The following is a 21015-nucleotide window of genomic DNA, read 5'->3' as shown; positions in this document are numbered from 1 at the left end:
ATTTAAATATTTATGATAGAAAACATATATGACATATTATTAACATAAATTTTATGTGTATCAAAAAGAGAAAAATTCAAGCTTTATTATTCAACTATCGTTACATTTTACTGGAGCTGTTGAAGAAATATGGAGTTCAAAAGAGTTGACTGAAATTTATGCAATATAATTTTAAAAGAGGAAAATATGTTGATAAGTTTAATAGGTTTTCATAGCTAGCTCAGACTAAGCCACCCAGGTGCCCCTTTACATTTTTAGATAATAGGTTGCAAACTAAGGTATAGCTTATATTTACAGAAAATGTAACATCCACTTTTTTAAACAGCTTTATTGAGACACAATTAATGTGCCATATAATGCCATATAATTAATATGGTTTTTAGTTCATTCACGAGGTTGTGTAACCATTATCACTGCATTGTTTCAGTCTATGTCTATCACTACAAAATAAACCCTACCCACATTAGCTGTCAGAGTTTACTCCCTGGAAATCCAGACTCCAGCAACCCTGATATAATTTCTGTCTATGGATTTACACTCCTTGATGTTTCAAATAGGCCTTCAAAAGAGCCCTCCTTTTATCGGTTGTCTGTTCACTGTCCAAGGAAAGAAACTTTATATCAAATGTCTTGGTATTTCCCTAGATCAGTTGGCAACTAGCAGATGTCGCATAAATGTGACAGTGGATCATATCAGCGCAAATCATGTAGAAACAAACTAAAACAACATCTATTAAAAATTCAATTTGCTATATTTAAATATGCATTTATCTGGATACAAGACCATGGATATCTTTGAAATATGGTTTTCATTTACACTGATAGTGATTAACTTTTTTCTTAAAGAGGACAACAGAAAAGGTAGGCTAGTTTGCAGGAATTTTAAATTTGCTCTAACAGTAAAACTACATGTTCCTTTTTCTTTCTTTCTTTCTTTCTTTTTTTAAGTTGCTCCACAACCAGCATGGAGCCCAACACAGGGCTCGAACTCACGACCCTGAGATCAAGAACCGAGCTGAGATCAAGAGTCCGACATTTAACCAACGGAGCCACACAGGCACCCTCCTTTTTTTTTTTTTTTTAAGAAAAATGTAAAGCTTAGGGATAAATGTCCCCTCCCTTATTGTGTGAACACAAGACTTTAAATAGGTCATTTTCTGAAATTTTATTAAAATTGTGTGTGTGTGTGTGTGTGTGCATGCTGTCTGAAATGAAGTGCTTGCATTACTGTAATTTCACAAAGCCTTCAGACAAGCACCTGAAACAGTTCAGAATATTTCTAATGATTTACTTCTCTGGGAAGACATCATGATTTACCACCACTGTCAGCTGGAGAGAGCTTCTCGGTGCCCACCAACACAATGCAATTTGATATCGTGCCCAGAAATGCCATCGCAAGCAAATGTCTCTCTTCAAGCACTAGAACATTATTGCGTAAGTTCCCCACAGAGCCATTTTCTAAATTGTCCGAGAAACTATAGTGGGGATTACTGAAAAGAAGAATAAATGTTTCTCTTACCCTTGTGGTTGGCAAGATGAAAGAATCTGATTGTCAGAAGATGGGCATAGAAGAGTAAATGGGAAATCGCCTTCATTTATAGCCTGCATTTTTCTAGATGCCCCAGCAGGATTTACTTTGCACATTTGCCTTTCCAGATTTTCAAAGCGCCTCCTTTCTATGTTATCAACAAAGATAGAGTTCTTGTTAGAGCAGGAATTATTATTTCTTTAAAGACTAAATGTGTGTCTTTTCAAAGCTTTGCATGTGGAAGGGTGGAGGCTTTGCGTAAAGAGAGATCTTGGGTGTTGTGGGTCAGTGTTATTTAAGGCACATTTTTAATGCTGAAATTTAAGAATTTGTAAGTGGGCTCTAAAGGCTTTATAACAGGTATGGATTCTATTATATGAAGGAGCATATGAGATGAGGAAGGAGTGAATGCAGATGTTCTGAGCCATTACCAATGGCTGTGCTTTGCGCTGGTCAGATTGTGTATTATGGTTGTAGTTTCTGTTCTGGGAAGAGATGCGTGAACTGTTGGATGGAGAAAACAATCCAGTGTCCAGAGCAAATGTGATCATTGAGTCACATGCCTTACAACATCCAGATTGCCTCCATCCTGCTTTGTTCTGTACCCCTCTAATGCCAACTTGGAAAAAAAAATACAGCTTCATGTAATAAAAATCCCGTCTCACCCAATTCAATTTGTTATTTAAATATGCCTTTAGTCAACATTCCTCCTGTTACCCACCGAGGAGAGAAGAGTTAGTAAGAACAGAATACACTGTTGAATTGGAAAATATTTGCGTAATTAATAGACATCTATGGTATCTTATTTCTACAACATGGGACAGATTTGGCTACCGTTAAATTCTCAAGGTTAGATTCTTACAGCAGAAGATAATCTTAAAGGTCTTGCAGTCCAATACCTCAAGACAGAGAAGAAAGAAAACCCAGAGAGATGAAATGTGCTCATTTAAATCTGCCACTGAGTTAGAGGCAAAGCAAAGACAAGTCATTTCAAGGACAGAGGCATTTGAGTAGCAGCGTGGCCCTTCTTAATTTTCCGTGTTTCAGATTCACTGTCTTTCCAACTTTAACCACTTCCTACTTTTCTATTTTTCTATGTATTTTCCTTCCTTTTTCCATTATTCAGAGCCAAGTGTTAGGCCAGCGTAGCTAGAAGTCTAATTAAATTCAGGGAGATGAATAATGTACATAAATGCATTGAGAAAAAAACACGCCAGATTTCTCACCGTTACAGGATGGAAATCAAATGTGAAAATGGCAGAAGACTAGAAGAAGTCTCGAGCACTGGATCTGAATTGGAAGTATTAATGTAAACTAAAAGATTTTAACTTAGATTTAGATTTATATAAAGGTCTATACATGTAGAAAATTATATAGAAGTATGCATGACTTTATATGCATACACATTGGTATATTTATATTTTTTAACAAACTGTGCTTGCAGCGGCTAGAAACAATGACACTCCAGTAATAATGAGTATAATTAGCACCCAAATCTTGGTTTCTAAGTACCATTCTCCACAAACAGAACCAGATGTACTTGGAGAGATGGCTTATCCTTATACCTAGGTTGGAAAAGCACAAATGAATCTAGAATCTCTTGTGCCTGAAAGTCAAACAATGCACAAAGAATAATTAGGATATATCTAAAAGGCACATGGGTGCCCTGAAAAGGGTCTATGTGGTCATGTCTAGGGCAAGTTGAACAAAAAGTACATAATGATCATAACAGATTGTAACATTTTGAATTAAAAAATAGAACCTATAAGTATGCATTGATCTGAAGATTAACAGATTAATAACTAAATGGGAGGGAAGGAAACGTTCTTCCGTACAGACTAGTGACCAATAAATATGGAAGAAATAATGGGGTTAAAATTACCATTTGACAATCATGAGAGTAATCACGGATTGAGGCAAGAATCTTCAATGATGCTAACACTGCTTGGTGAAAATTTGATTAGGATCAGAACAATTTAACTTTATTATCCACATATTCTTTACTGTGGAGAAATGTGTCAGACATCATTGTGACCAACTGATAGACCCTAACCATTTATCTTCTGGGATAAATCAATCCTGTGTCCCTCTTGATACAATACACCGAGTAGAGCACATCGTAACTTTCATTGTTTTTTGGGGCCTGTGGGCATACATCATGAAGAATTATCACACAAACCCAAGTAGATGGATATTCTTCAAAACAACTGACCTATATTCTTCAAAAAATGCTAAGTTGTACAAACAAGAAAGACAAGAATTGTTCTAGATGGTGGAGATGGAAGATACAAGGTATCTACATGTAACACACGATACTGGATTGTATCCTGAACCTAGGAATGACATTTTTGGTTTAAGTGGTGAGATAAACTTGAGTTCTATGGATTAGATGGTAATATTGGATCAATGTTGAAATGATCTGCGTTGAAAGTTGAGTTGAAAGTTGAGTCCTGTGTGAAGGAAAGAAGGTCCTTGTTTTTGATAACACTATGGCATTCAGCAGGAAGCATCAGCACTTGTGCAAGTCATTGCCCCTTCTAACGCAGCTTTGTGTGCTTTCCTGCAGATTCTCTGAAAACATACAACCCTGTTGAAGTCAAAGGTCAAAACAGAGAAACGATATTTCTGACTGGGAGATTGCTGACAATGACCAGGAGCACTGGTCTTTGTGCTAATTTTGTAGCTTTTTTTTTTCCTCAGCGGTGATTATACAGAGTACGTTTCATTTAGACAGCAATATCGGATCCCTGTGGAGTTTGGTTAGCACCTGTAACTTCCTAATGTTGCTAATTAAGAATATCTGTAATGAAAGGCCTGGATTTCGGTATTTATTGACTAATAAACTTACAGGGTATCCAGATTGGAATTTTAATATCACTAGGAACCCAGAGCTGTGAGGTCAACAACACAGAGCATAAATATATTTTCAATACATTTCATTTACACCAATCTTGTAAAGGCTTTTGTAGGAATGACTTTCTACATGGAAGTATCTTTATTGCAGAAATCTGAATTCAAGGTACTTAGAGGGTGGACCATCTAAATCACTTTACTTGCAGCATCATGAGTACGACATTTTTATTATTCCTTTCCCATATCTGTAGTATTCTCTATTGGGATGGCTCCTTCCTTAATTTAATTCTGTCTTCTTCTACTTTCTTAAATAATTAGTAGCAATCACTTGGCACTTTTTATGTTCTTCCCAGAAGATCCATGATTTCGCTGGTATAGTTTCTATGTCCCACGTTATTCAGGACATAATTTTGCTAATTGTTCAGCCAAATGCACAGTGAAGCTGCCTATACCTGCATCTTCAAACAAGAGGGCTTGCAAACATTTTCCTAGGAGCACTATGGCTTCTGCCTGTTTCCCAGTCCAAAGGTAAAAGCTGCATGCCTTTGCCCAGAACCAAATTCCAGACACCAAACTCTATTTCAGTTATCTATTGCTACAATGCAACTATCCTCGATATTAGTGCCTTAAAATAAAAATATTCTATCCTATATCACAAATATATTGGTAAAAGAATTGGCCAGGACTGAGACAGCAATTCTTGTGCCCTGTGTATTGTCACTAAAGGGTCATTTGATGTTGTGAGGCTGATAGAGAGATTGCAGGCTCCAAAATGGCCTCCTTCACAAGTCTAATTCCTGGCTGGAAACGCAGGTACCTGGGCTGAGCGGGGTCACCCTTCCTTTCCACATATCTGGTCACTAAAGTTGCTGGAAACCTCACATGGCAGCTCAGGGTTCTGGGTGTTTTCAGGGAGAGGGGAGAATCTACTAGTGTCATAGTAAAAGAGTCCAGAAAGTGTCATAGTGAGGCTTCTGCTGCCTTCCATCCAAACCAGCACAGTCTACACAAATCGTACGGTCATTTCACCATCAGATGCAAGTCAGAGAATCTTCAGCCATCGTTAATCTTCCAGAATAGATCAGAGATTTTATAGTTATGCTTTAATATAAATGATTCTCCATACACAGACTATTTGCAAACATGACTAACAAACTATAAAAGACAAAAGTAATGTTTTAAATAATTAACCACATTAAAAACATAAATACTGTATCTAGATCATATAAGTAACGCCTACAATTCCCCAGAAACACCTCTTCAGAAATGTCCAAAGGACCAGAACAGTGCCACCACAAGCAAAGACATGTGAACTACCAATAATCACATTAGATGAGGGCTATACATCATCTGCCGAGAAACAGGGATTAAAATGCTAAGGAGAGAGGTGCTTGGGCACCTCAGTGGGTTGAGCCTCCACCTCTGGATTTTGGCTCAGGTCATGATCATGATCCCAGCGTCCTTGGATGGAGCCCCGCTAGGGCTCTGCCCTGAGTGTGGAGCCTGCATAAGATTCTCTCTCTCCTTCTGCTCCTCTCCCAAACTCACGTGCGTGCTCTCTCTCTAAAAAATAATGAGTAAGGAGATACCACTTCACAACACCTATAATTGCTAGAATTAAGAAGCCTGACAACCTCTGACACTCACGTAACATTGTTTGTCAATTGTACTTCAGTTACAAAGGAAAAAAGGACTTTCATCAAATGCTGCTGGGGGTGTGCAGCTACTTACTAACTCACAGATTATGGAGGAGGGTACAAAACCCATGCAGCTGCTTTTGNAGGAGGGATGCTGAGCATCGTTTCATGTGTCTGTTGGCCATCTGGATGTCCTCTGCTGCTTTTGAAAAGTGTTTACCATTTTGTCATAAAATTAAGCATATGCCTACTTTATGACCCAGCAGTCTGACCGCTATGTATGTAAGAGCAATGAGTATATATGTCCACAAAACTTCTACATATCTATCCTGCTTCATAGCATACTTGTACAAGCATTCGTTTTATAGTTGCCCCGTGTACTTTTGGTATACCCATAAATTTGTGAAAGGAAAATTTTGAGTATATTTATGTATTTAAATATCATTCAACATGAAAAAAGATTGAAGTAACAGTGATGAATTGTAGTAACATCATCTTGAGTGAAAAAAATCTAGATACAAAAATCTAGATACAATCTAGATACAAAAATCTAGATATTGCATTATCCAGATTGTAGGAAAAAAACCAAATAGGACAAATAGAAATAGCCCTTAGTAATAGCAATCAAAATATTGCTTTCTTCTGGGGCAGGGAGGGTTAACTGGAAGGAAGCGAAAGGGAGTTTTTGGTGTTCTTACATTGATTGTTTCTCCTACTTGGAATGCTCCTCTCCCAGATTTCTCTGTGTCTAATTCCTTTAGTTCCTTCAAATGTTCGCCTCAATTATCTCCTTATTTAGGTCTGGTTTATTTCATTTATTATCATGCCCTCCCGGCTCATACCTGTTGTCACAAATGGTGGGATTTATTTTAATGGCTGAATAATTTCTCTCTCTCTCTCTCTCTCTCTCTGTCTGTCTCCACACACACACACACACACACACACACACACACACACACACGCCACAATTGCTTTATCCATTCAACCATTAATGGAGAGTTTGTTTCCAAATGTTGGTATTTTGAATAATACTGCACTGCACGTGGGAGAGAAAATTTCTCTTTAAGATCCTGATTTCATTTCCTTGGATATATACCTGGAAGAGGGACGGCTGGATCCTACAGGAGTTTTGTTTTTTTGAGGAAACTCCACACTGTTTAGCATAATGGCTGCAACAGTTTACGTTCCCACCAACAGGGCACACGGATTCTGTGTTCTCCACTTTCTCACCCATATTTATTATCTGTTGTCTTTTTGGGAATAGCCATCCTGACAGGTGTGACATGAAATCTCTTTGTGGTTCTCATTTGTACTTTCTTGTTCATTCTTTACTTTATGTAGGCTCTGATGGCTTCTGCCTAGAACTCTTATGGCCTCAGATGTCTCAGATCTCAACATTTTCCACATACCCCATCTTTGAACGCCTGTCAGTCCCCATGAGCAGCCCGTGACCACCTCCACATGTCACTATTTTAACTGGTTTTCAAAACAATTCCGAGCTATATGCAAGTGATGATATGATGCCAGTTGTGGGGAAAATAGAACCCAAAGCACATAAACTACTAGAATCTTTAACCAGAGAGTGTTAATGTCTGAGAATGAAACCCTATTTATTCATTCACAACGCAGTGCCCAAAGGAATATCAAAAAGAGACTCTTTGCTTTGTTTCCATTAGTTTATTACTCATGTATTTTGAAACATATTACCATAGTCAATTTTCAGTAAAAAATGAGAAATGAATTTGTTATTATAACCAGGTCAAATAATTTGTTTGCCCTGAAATTTATTTTCTTTCACTCTGTACAGACACACAGAGATCTTCCATTACACACACACGTGCGCGTGCGCTCACGCATGCACACGTGCGTACGCACACACTCCATTTTGTGTTTGTTTGGAGAGAAGTTCTGCTGGTTTTATAGAAGTGTTGCCAATAGGTTCAAACTGATTTAGAAGAGATTTACTTTAAAACCAATAGGCAGTATCTATATTACTATATCTGGGGCTTTCTATTTTTTTTTATTTTTTGTTTTTTTGTATCCCTATCCCTCTGAGTTCATGCTCATCAATCATACCGGGAAGCTGACTTATATTCTCTACACTTCACCACTAACTAAATTAGAGAGCTGAAAAACTTACTCAAAGTTTAAAATGTGATAAACGTAATCAAATTGCTGTAGTCAAAGTCTAACAGTGGTGAATAGATGACACTAATTACTTTTCTTATTATGCTACAAATGTGGTTTACTCCATCTTTATTCATGAAGAAATATCATGCATCCCACTAAGGGGACTGCAGCAAGATGTAATATTGGCTTATTTGTTTCCTTAGCCTTACTTCTTTCTTTTCCCAGCATCCAAGAGATGTAATTTTAAGCTGCAATGTATTTATATGCAGGATTTTTTTTACCCGCTTTGGAAGATAATTGTTGCTCGCTGCAAAGATTCACAAGTCCACATAAACAAATGTTTTCAACACTCCCGTAAAATGATGGAACTTTATTTGTCGAAGCTTATTTTTGTTTTGGAAGAAGTGAGATTGTTTCAAGTCAGTTAACTTGAAAAACAAATGGGGCGTGTGTAAGGAAAATGCATTAAGATGAGAAAATTGTACCATTCTTTCCAGTAAAAAAATATAAATACACTCTTTTAAAACATGTTGTACATTTTTATACGGAGAAATTTCTCTGTAATTCACCTTGAAAAGAGTTCACAAGAAATAACTGGTGGAGCTCGCTTACATGCCATTTGGCTTAAATAACTCGCGCACGTATTTCTAGCAGTCAATACTGAGGCAGCTTCACAGGCTTGTCACTTAACGATTACACACTCATGCTCCTCACCAAGTGGTGTACAAAGGAAATTTATCTGCAGACACTCGATTTTATTTGTCAGACAGCCAACTCTGCTTTGTCTTTTTGCCTGCAAGGAGAAACCACTTGAATAGTTCCTGTGAGGCTCTAAAATTTGCTTTAGGATCTGAAAACACCAAATAGAATAACAGATACACAATAGAGCATTCATTAATTTTAGAATCTTGAAACCTTGGAATTTTGAACATGTCAATGAGAAGTTGACCTGCAGTTCGATCACGAAGATTTAAATACAAAGAGATAATTGGAAGTGGTTAACGTACAAGTGGAAGTGAAATTGATGAGGCTACTTTGTGATCCCCCAGAAATAATTCATACGGGGATATGAGATAAGGACTAAAAATACAATTCAGCTTAGAAAATAACTTGCAGGCCGGGGCAAGGCTGCTCACAGGAGACTCGGGCAAACTGTTTTAGTGGCTGATGGCCCAGCTTCCTAATAATACTTCCTTTCAGTTTTAAAGGTGACAAATAATGTGATTAAAAAATGGACAGAAGACCTGACTAAACCTTTCTCCAAAGACATAGAGATGGCCAACAGACATCTGAGAAGATGCTTAACATCTCCCATCATTAGGGAGATGCAAATCAAAATGACCACAAGATACCATCTCACACTTGCTGAAATGGCTAAAATCAAAAAGACAGAAAATAACAAGTGTTGGTGACGACATGGAGAAGTAGGACCCGTTGTGCACTGTGGGTGGGAACGCAGACGGGGGGCAGCCACCGTGGAAAACAGTACAGAAGTTTCTCCAAAAATTAAAAATAGAACTACTGTAGGACCCTGTAATTCCACAACTGACCATTTTGAAGTTTATTTATTTATTTTGAGAGAGAGAGAGAGCACAAGCAGGGGAGGGGAAGAGAGAGAGGGGAGAAGAATCCCCAGAGGGTTCATAGTTGTCAGCTCAGAGCCCTACATGGGGCTCGATCTCACAAACTACAAGATCATAACCTGAGTTAAAACCAAAGGTTAGACGTTTAACCAGCTGAGCCACACAGGCACCCTGCCACAACTGACTTTTTACCCAAAGGAAACAAAATGCTAACGCAAAAATATATATGCATCCTTATGTTTACAGCAGTATTATTTATAGTAGCCAAGATATTGGCCCAAGTGTCCACCGATAGATTAATAAATAAAAAAGACGTGGTGTGCTTATATGATGGAATGTTACTCAGCTGTTAAAGAAAAGAATGTGATCTGAGCATTTGTGACAACACGAATGGATTATGCTAAGTAAAATAGCTCAGAGAAAGACAAATACCATATAATTCCACGTTTATGAGGAATCTAAAAAATAAAACGAATGAACAAGGAAATGTACAAACATAAAACAGACTTAAATATAGAGAAACAACTGATGGTTGCCAGAGAAGTGGTGGGTAGGGAATGGGAGAAACAGATAAAGAGGACTGAGAGGTACAGACTCAGTTATAGAATAAACTGAAAACTACAGCATAAGAAACACAGTCAATGATATTCTAATGACAGTGGTGGTGACTAGATGGTGACTACACTTACCGTGGTGAGCGCTGTGTACAGAATTGTTGAATCAATTTGTTGTACACCTGAAACTAGTACATTATATTAAAAAAAAATAGTGACCTGGTTCAGATGCTAAAGTAGCACTCTATGTACGGACAATTACAAGGGGTTTATATTTCACTTTCAAAGCAAGTGGAGCCTTCGTTGCATTTTAAATGCAGTTACTTAACGTAATCCATGTTGCAAAACCACATGGCTTCAGGTGAAGAACTGATTGCAGGGAACGAATAATAGAATGAGGTCAAGAGTGGCTTGAACAGGGGAAAAAGGGGGAAGTGGTATCAGATGAAGTCAGACTCCAGTTTTGTAATTCTTTATGGAAACTTTTCTCCCCTTGTGTGATGGAAAGTTTTGTAAAGCAGGAAGTAGCTTAATTAAAATATCAATGTTATTTTTTAAAACTCATTTTGGCTGTTGTGTGGGGATTAGTTGTAATGCTACAACTATGGAAGCAGGGAGAGATGTTGGAGGTGATGGTGACAAGGGCCAATGCGGGGAAGACGTGCGTAGGTTTGGTCCAGGTGCCGGACAGAGTAGACAGGATGTACTAATGGATTCAGCGACGCCTTGAGGAAAGTGGCCGCAAGGATGACTCCTGGATTTTAGGTTAAGCAAAGGGATGGGTGTTATTTAGGTAATAGGATAGGAACATAATACGATTTAGAGGGGAAAATGTGTTCTGGTTGTAAATATCAAGTTTGGTAAGTCTTGGAGCATCCAAATCAGAATGGTAAATTGTATGTGCAAGCTTGGCACTCCGAGAACTCTGCTTGCGGTGATTAGGAGTTTTGGTGCCATTAGGAAATAGTTGATATTTGAAGTTAATGATTGTTTGCCTCTGGATTGATATGGATTCAGTTCTGAAGAGAAAAATGCAATGTAGATACACTTTCTGATGACATGGATTCTATAACACCTGTATTTTTTTCAAGGCAAACTGTTTAAACAGTTTAGAATTTTTACCCCAAATTAATACTTTACTTCCCAAGACACTGTACAGGCTATTAAGAAAAGTAGTCTCCTCATTTCCTCTTTGTAGTACTTTTGTTTTTCGATTTTTATCTACTTTTATCCTAATCCTCAGATTCTGTTGTGTGAGATTGAGAGCATCCCTTTCCACTGAGGTTTGTTCTGATGCCCATGTGATAGCAGGCTTCGTTTTGGCCAGTTTTACAGATGGTAGAAGTTGCATCCATTTTTCATAGATGTATTTCCCTATGAGTTTTAGGTGATCACAGCATAAATAAAACAATAACAACAAAATCTGAATTAAAGCTACCTTTTCATTTCAATGGAGTTTAATATGTAGATAATGTAATTTTTTATCACAATAAGCAGTGGAGGTGAAGGTTAAGATAGACTTATTCTATAGACTTACTGTATAATAGACTTACTCTATAATACGCATACATTGCATTGTACAATTATTCAATAATGCAAATACAAGTATTATATAACTTAAAGGATAATAAACTTATTCTATAATAAAAAATAATAAAAATTAAATCAAGTATGTCAGCTTTATACTCGAAGCTATTGGTTAGAAATTTTAAATGTTTATTAACTTCATGAGAATATTTCAAAAATTAGTAATGTGATAAGTAGCCATCTAGCTGCCCAAGCAGGGTTACACACACACACACACACACACACACACACACACACACACACACGTATTTAAATCCCCAGACCTACTCCAAAAAATTAATTATTTCATTTTGATTATTAAGCTATTTTTTTCAAGTTTTAGGAAAACAAATTGAAAACAATTTTTGTTAATGTTTATTTTTGAGAAAGTGAGAGAGATAAAAGTGTGAGCAGGGGAGGGACTGAGAGAGAGGAGGACACAGAATCCAAAGCAGGCTTCAGATTCTGAGCTGTCAGCGCAGACACTGACACAGGGCTGGAACCCATGAACCATGAGATCGTGACCTGAGCCCACGTCAGACACTCAACCGACTGAGTCACTCAGGCGCCCCAGGAAAACACATTCTTATTAAAATGTTCAGAGAATTCTGAATTATACCTACCAAAGCACTAAAATCAAACAAAAACAAACAAAAAAGTAATACAATGAACTTTTTTCTCTTCAAACACTCTTGGAGTTGCCAAACTTGTACTTTCTTTAAACATGTTCTTGGCCAACACTCACCTCCAAGAACCCTTTTCTCGCACGGTCAGGGAGTGCACATCACCTGGAACCCACTTGAAAAAAATCTCGATTAACTTTGAGTGTCACAGCTTATCTTCTTGCATCTTCTTTTTATTTTAAAAATGTTAACATTTATGTGTTTTTGAGAGACCGAGAAAGAGATAGAGTGCAACCAGGGGAGAAGGGGACACAGAATCCCAAGCAGGTTCCAGGCTCTGAGCTGCCAGCACAGAGCTTGACAGGGGGGCTCAAACCCACAAACTCATGAACTGTGAGATTATGACCAGAGCTGAATTTGGACGCTTAGCTGAATGAGCCACCCAGGCACCCCTCTTGAGTCTTAATCAGTAAATAATAAATAATAATAATAATAATAATAAAGTTTTAAACGTAAGCTTTGTACAGGAAAAAAGAGTGATACTTTTCAAATTTCTCCAGCTACTATGTACCATCCCAAAATACAGATTTGGCAAGAGGTAGAAGGGATGGGGAAAGAGCATTGAAAGGAAGGCACTGAGGTGGAAATAAGAAAGTTAGGTGGACAAGTTCAAGGTAGCGCTGTTCCTAGATCTACCCCTGGTAGGAAGTTCTTGCAAGCACAGGCCCTGCAGGGAACACAGCCCGGACTAGGCCGAATGGGCCATCCTTGGACCTGGGGGAAGCAAGGCAGTTCACACTGCTGCCCGTGGGGTCTACACACTACCCTGCACATACAGATAGGACGTTTCAGAAAACAGACCACAAAAAAAAAATCAAGCACTTTGTAGAAGAGAAGAGCAAATGTTTGGAAGACACATAGATCCAAATGCTTTTCTCCTCTGGCCAACAGCAGGTGAGCCTGATATTTCCAGAGGAGCCGGGAGAGCCAATATAAAGAAATTTACAAATAGTATCTGTATGCAGTGCAAATCCCCAGTGGAGATATGTGGGTATCTTTCCAGCATAGAAAGTTTAGTATGTCCCTAAACAAGCCCATTCTTCCAAAGTCTTCTCATCTTTACCCCATCCCTACAGCACACATGACCCCTTTATCTTCTTTAATACCATTTCCATCCATTCTAATCCAATGCAAAGGAAATAATCTTCACGGACACTCACACTGCTCACCAACTGGGTTGATCTCAAATCCTTTCTTGTCTGTCTTCCCACCATCCCTACAGCCAAAGCATGGCCTCATGCTCTGATCATCTCTTGACTTAATTCCTCGATAGGGACGATCTTCCATACATCATAACAAAGGCTTCAATGTATAACGTATGCAGGTCTGTAAAGTAACTTTTTACTACCAGTGAACTGCATTTAGTCACACAGGAGCATCCCCATCAGCCCTCTGAATGACAGAGTACTTCCTATCTCTACCAAATTCAAAGGTTCTCTAAACATATGTTGAAAGCTATGAAGACACAGGAGAACTGATACTTGGCAAAAATGTGAAGGAACTTTTCGATGAGTGCTGAGGACTAAACAGTATTGAATTGTCTATTTTAGATTTCATTTTTATAGACAGTATGTTGGAGAATTATGTATTATTCAACCACGTGTTTATTGTGCAGATGTACTTTGCTCCGCCTGATGGTCTTTATTCATAGAAAAAATATAGAAAAGTAAAAGCAGTAAATGTGTCCTTTTCTTGGACAGTGAACTTGATAAACAGAAACACTTGGGCAAAGAGAAAACTGTGTTTGTCAATATTGCAAATGCAATCATACTTTAAGAACTACCCATCTCTCTGATTGGAAACACTTTGCTTAACTCAGATACAAACACTTAAAGATCCCTCAATATATAAAGGCATTGATTTACCTTTAATACATCTATGTTTAAAAATAACTTTTCTTATGCAAATGGGGAGAACAGACATCATTGTTTGGGGTCTAAAACAGTTCCTCACATGAGTGTCTTTTATAATGACGTGTAGCCTTAAGCAGGTAGAGGGGGGAAAAAACCCACTCAGGAGCAAAGTATACTTTAATTAGCTGTGAATACTTCTCAAGGCCATCTTTAAACACTTGTACTTCATTGCAAGACAGAGAAACAGTAATTAATAAAAAGAGTCTCTCTAGAAAAGAAATTCATCAGAAGTAATTTTTTGTTACAATTGCTGGCACTGAGGACATCCCCTGTGACAGGACTTGGCTGCTCCATCTGCTGTTAGTCTCAGTCTCTGCTCCCACGACACAGCTCTAGATTGTCAGGCTCCTTCCATTTGGGCAAGAAAGCAATAATCAACAACTCCATCGAGTAAATGGTAGATAGTGTGAATGGCATTCAATATGCGTGAATGACTGGGGAAAACCTTTCTGTGCACCTGGTCTTTTTTTTTTCTTTTTTTCCTTTTATTCTGTACCTGAGAACCGGCATCTAAGGCTTGTAAAGACAGTGCCTTCTCTCACTGATTGCTACATTGGATTTCAATTGCTCTTTTTATTTCATTAGAAGTAGAAAAATGTTTCACATTTAATGACTATCTAAGGTATTAATTTAGTCAACTCTGACAGTAAAAGCCGATTGACTTTATTAATGAATTACTGCTTATCACTCCTGGTGACATTTAAAGTCACACTTTATATAATCTGCCTAAAGTTCCAAGAAAAACATAAAGTCCAGTGCTTCCGAGTGTTCTGACTTGGTTTAAAGTCCATTTAAAAAAAATTTTTTTTAATGTTTTATTTATTTCTAGGAGAGAGAGAGACAGCGTGAGCAGGGGAGGGTCACAGAGAGAGGGAGTCACAGACTCTGAAACAGGCTCCAGGCTCTGAGCTGTCAGTCAGCACAGAGCCCGACGCGGGGCTCGAACCCGCGAACCGCGAGATCATGACCCAAGCGAAAGTCGGACGCTTAACCGACTAAGCCACCCAGGCGCCCCTGAAAGTCCAGTTTTTGAGGAAGAACAGTTGATCCTTCTAAAGCGAAGCATAAACTTAAAAAAATTATGTGAAAGGCATGCTTGGGTGCCTTAGTCATTTAAGTGTCCTACTCTTGATCTCGGCTCAAGTCCTGATCTCTTGGTTCGAGCCCCGCATGGGGCTCTGCGCTGACAACATGGAGCCTGCTTAGGATTCTCACTCTCCTTCTCTCTCTCCCTTTCTGTCCCACCCTCACTCTCGCTCTCTCTCAAAATAAATAAATAAACTTTAAAAAATAATGTCACAGTGAGCCAAAGAGTCTTCCTTTCTTAACACTATGCTCTATTAAAACGTTCTTTCAACAAGTCTCAAACACAAAAGAAAAAACAGGACACTAATATGGTCACATGGCTAAATTTAGTCCAGAAAAAATTAGAAGTTTCAAAAACTTAAAAGACTGAGGAGATATTACCATAAAATCTCTATACATTTAAATTAGTCATAAGAAGGGGGGAAGAACCTGGTTTCCAAAAATTTGTATTTTACCAAAAAACCTCAAAGACTAAATGGACTTGTTTTGTAATTCTTACTAATACACATGTTTAATGTAAGTACTATGGTAGAAATTAGTAAGAAAATGAGAGGTTCTAGAAAAAGGTGAGTTTCAAGTTTAAACCCGTATTTTGAGAATCCAGTTTGGGCACATAGTAAAGGTAGAATAGCACTATGGATATCCACAGTGTGTAATAAAGTCATGAGATTATCAACAGAACAATGAATTATTCAATACCTTGAAATTTTATTTTTGCCACTCAAAATATTTTACCTGAGAATGCACTTTACTGATAAGAAACTTAAGTTGAAAACATGAGAAGTGAGAAAGGAAGTGTAATGCTTGGTCTGCTGTTCCTAGTAGGGCTTCAAAATGGTTATGGCTGGTGTTTTTACAACTAAGTGGAGAGTGAGTAGGTCTTGTGCAAATCCCCGGAGCTGGAGTAAGAGTGGCTGATGCCTTGTTTGAAAGGTATCATGGTTGAAATTGAAACTAAGAAAACCCACACTGTTCAGTGGGGTAGAAGATGGTCAAGAAGCAGAGGTCCCTTATTGAACTGACTGTTCACATTGGTTCTCAAATCACCCCGGTCATTTACTTATAGATCAATTAGGAGTTTTTTCTATTTACTGAAAGTTTTAAACGATTTCTGAATTGGAGACTTTGGACATATCAATCCTTTCTGTTTGATGTTTTCCCCACTTACTCTTCCTGACGGGCTCAAATATCCTATCACCAGAGAAGCTTTCCTGACAACACTTCTTGTACTTCATGTACGATCTTACAAGTATTCTCCACTGCCTTGCTTGGCTGGCTCGGCATGGCTCATTTCCACTTGATGGTCTAGAATGTAAGTCCCATGAAGGCAGAAACCCTGCTTTTCTTCATCAGTACTCAGTCTCAACATTTAGCAGAGTGACTGCCGCTCAGTCAGTCTCAAATAATTATCGATTTTAAAAAGCAAACGGAATATTTTTACCATGAATGGCTAACAACGTTTTAGCTTTGACACAAATGCCCAGGAACAACAACAACAGAAACAACAAAAGCTCAAAACAAAACATGGACGTCAAGGAACACGATAGGGGAGAATTAGAAAACGTAAACAAATCAAGATCTGTGAACAATAAAATTACAGTTCTTTCAAACAACTTCTCTCCTTAGACACTCCATATCCAGATGGTTTTATGGGTGAATTCTTGCAAACTTAGTGAAATGAATGACTCTCATACTGTTTATACTTTTCAACAGCACACAGAAAGAGATAGCTTCTCAATATATTCACAAAATAGCGCTAGGCTGACAAGGATGTCACATAGAGATTATTTTACTTATAAATATTGATTCAAAGTCATAAATAAAACATTAACACATAGAACCAAATAAAATATCACATGAATAATACACCCAAACAAACAGGATTTATTTTGGCAAGGTAGGAATTATTCAGAACTAAGAAATTAACTAAATATATTTCACAATATTAACTGGTCAAAATAAGAAAAGTACAAAGAGGTTTATTGATGCCGAAACGGCCTTCCTGTTGAGATAGTCCATTGAAATGTGAAAAGAGGAATCCTTTCTTAGCATGACGAAAAGTGTATACTAAGATTCAGAATGCTTAAAGATAAGACATGATAAGCGTGCTGATTAATAAACAGGAGCACAATGAAGCTTTCCCTATTTTTTTTTTAACTTAATGGTGTCCTGAAATTTTCTTAAAGTTTTTTGTAATGTTTTATTTATTTCTGAGAGAGAGAGAGAAACAGCGTGAGCAGGGGAGGGTCAGAGAGAGAGGGAGACACAGAATCTGAAACAGGCTCTAGGCTCTGAGCTAGCCGTAAGCACAGAGCCCCACACGAACCCACGAACCGTGAGATCATGACCTGAGCTGAAGTTGGAGCCATCCAGGTGCTCCCGTCCTGAAATTTTCTAACCATTCAATTAGATAGATAAATAAAAGAAAAAAAATATATTTTAAAATAATGAAAAATCAATATAATAATAAATCATGAAATAATTCAATAAGTGTTCTATTTACAAACTATTCTCAGTTGAGAGTTTTTTCATATACAGCAAAATTTAGGTCAATGGGGAAAATTCCCTTCGTAATAGTAAATAGAATATAAATGAAAATAAACTTGGCAAAATACACTCGATATATGTAATTGTGTGAAACTGCGCAGAGGACTGAAAGAACTTTTAAAAAAGGATACACATAATTTTGTTTAAGTGATGACACATTTTAAGTGTCACTTATTTCCCATTTAATTAGATATTAATGAAAACCATACAATTGAAAGTTATTTGAAACTTAACTTCTGAAATTGCTATTTTATAAAGCTCTAGTAATGCAGATGAGGGATTATTGAAGCATGTGGATTACTGACATATATTAATAGCAAAATATCATATTTTAAGTTGTCCCAATTTTGTATCTTATAGGAGTTTAATTTTATATCAGTAGAAAAATTAAAATGGTGTTAGGCCCATCGATCTGTGTTCAGTCATTACCACAAAATGAACTCAAGATAGCGGTGAATGATGAGGTGTGATAGACACTGTGACCATGTGGGAAGAATAGATGAGTGAACACGCATGAAATTTTGAGTGGAGGAACGCATCTTTAGAATGATTCAGCAACTGTTCATGACATATTTCAAACAATTTGGAAACTAAAAAATGTAAATATTTGTGTAATCTACAACACAGATTTAGAATACCAGATTTGTTTGGTTTTGGTTTTGAGTTCAGAATAGATTTTTTTGAAAATGTTTAATAAATATTTTTAATATTTTAATAATTATTTTCCCACAGACATTATTCTTCCCTTTGTTGAAAATATATGACTAGTTTTTATTAACAGAGGCAATCCATTAAAAATTTCTAAGTTTTGGGACGCCTGGGTGGCTTAGCCGGTTAAGCGTCCGACTTTCGCTTAGGTCATGATCTCGCGGTTCGTGGGTTCGAGCCCCGCGTCGCGCTCTGTGCTGACTGACAGCTCAGAGCCCGGAGCCTGTTTCAGTCTGTGACTCCCTCTCTCTCTGACCCTCCCCTGCTCACGCTGTCTCTCTCTCTCTCTCTCCTAGAAATAAATAAAACATTAAAAAAAAAATTTAAAAAAAATTTTTCTAAGTTTTGATTTTGATTCATCCTGTGTGTGGCATCTTTAAATTAGTGTATGAAAATTTAGTATAGATATATAATGATTAGATGTAATTGTATCTCATATTTTTCTAAAATTGTTTGTTTGTGTTGAGTATAATAATTTTTGCACTGGATGGTGTATTCTCTTTTCTTTCTTTTTTTACTTATTTTTAACCATTGAATTATGTTAGGTGTATATTATAATGCTCAGCAATAAAATGTAAGTAAAATAACCACCCTATAAATACATAATCATATAAGCAAGATAATTTTGAATTCCAGCTTTCATGTTGTTCCTAAATATGGAAGATAATTTTTATTAATAGTAAAATTGCCAATTAAGTGTATTCTGTGAAAGCTACTTTGGATAAGAGACCTATAATCTTAACAAATATGGTTTGGAGTAAGCACTAGTGTTGGTGTTTCATACATTTCATAGGACAGAGTTGAAGGTGACTGGACAATGTGGTGAACCATGAAGCTGGGGTTTAAAATTAGGTGCATCTGACCCTATTCCCAAGAATTGCTAATGACACATGATGTTCATAATGTGAAGAAATGGCTGAGATTACCTTATCACTTCATGTTAGGAGATGCATAAGAATAAATATGTGTAAACTCTTAACCACTCAAACACAAGCTGCACTGATACTTGTTGGGCTTATAATAGAAAAATTTCAAGCCTTTTCCATGAGAATGATTTTTCAGGAGGAAGTCTCTTTCAGCATTGAGATTTCAAATAAAAAGGCTAGATACTAAAAAGTACTAAATATAAACAAGACCATACTATTGTTTTCATTAGCAGCAGTACAAAAATAAGGAAAACATGTGGAAAACATGTGAACTATATGTAAAAATCTTTCAAAAGAACACTATAGAAGTGTCGCAGTAAACTGTGACAAAGTTCTAAAGGTACTGGAATTTGATGAAGGAATATACGTTTTTAAGTGTGGATAGTGATTGACTTAGATAATATGTACAAGAGGTGAAAACCTGAATTGTAGGACCAAGCAGATACGGATTAGGGTCTCGCTCAACTACCTGCCACCTTTTCAACGTTTTTATTAATCAATGTTTCTTCCTTTAAAAACAAAAGAAGCAATAATAAAATTATCTGCCTTCCTGATATACTCAGTGTAGTAGATAATGTTATTGTTCCTAACTACTTTTCTGCCATGTAATTTGGTTACTGTTCCAATGAAGCAGAGCTTGGGCATGGGATTTTCTTTGACAAATGTACTCCTAAGAGATTATTCATGAACGAAAGAGTAGATTTAAATATGTTTGTGTTATGTTGCTTGACCTGTCATACTTCGACTACCTGCTATGAGAAGATCATGACCTGAAGACTGGAGAGTCACTGGCCCATGTAAAAGGACAGAGTTAGAGCCATTGTGACTGCAACAGATAGCGGTAGTTTAGCCCAGCCAAACTGAGACAAGATCAACCAAACTCAAGCCAACGACAGACCTGTGAGTGAAAAATAATTTGTTGATATAAACCAGTAAGATTTTGAGGTTGTTACACAGCAAGAACTGACTAGTATATCTAGTCTTGTCATTTTTGCTATTTCTTCACATATCTTGCTAGGTCTGTGCCCATACAAATTACACAAACACAAATGTATTCAAATTCATAATTTATAATCTTTTTGTGGACATATTTTCATTGTTCACATTTGTAAATATACGTTGGGATAGTAAGTGAAAGATATATTATACATTTTTATCTTTTGTTCTTTGTTAAAAGATTTCACATAAGGATTCAAGTAGTGTTCATTTCTGTGAATGTTAATTCATCATTTATGTGGTGTTTTCACAAAATATAAGATTTGGGGATGAAATGCAACACAATTTTTCATACTATACATTAAG

This window comes from Crocuta crocuta, unplaced genomic scaffold, assembly GCF_008692635.1.
Source record: "Crocuta crocuta isolate KB4526 unplaced genomic scaffold, BGI_CrCroc_1.0 scaffold101, whole genome shotgun sequence".
Taxonomy (NCBI): Eukaryota; Metazoa; Chordata; class Mammalia; order Carnivora; family Hyaenidae; genus Crocuta; species Crocuta crocuta.
The sequence above is the reverse complement of the archived record's forward strand: the minus strand, read 5'-3'. Positions refer to the sequence as shown.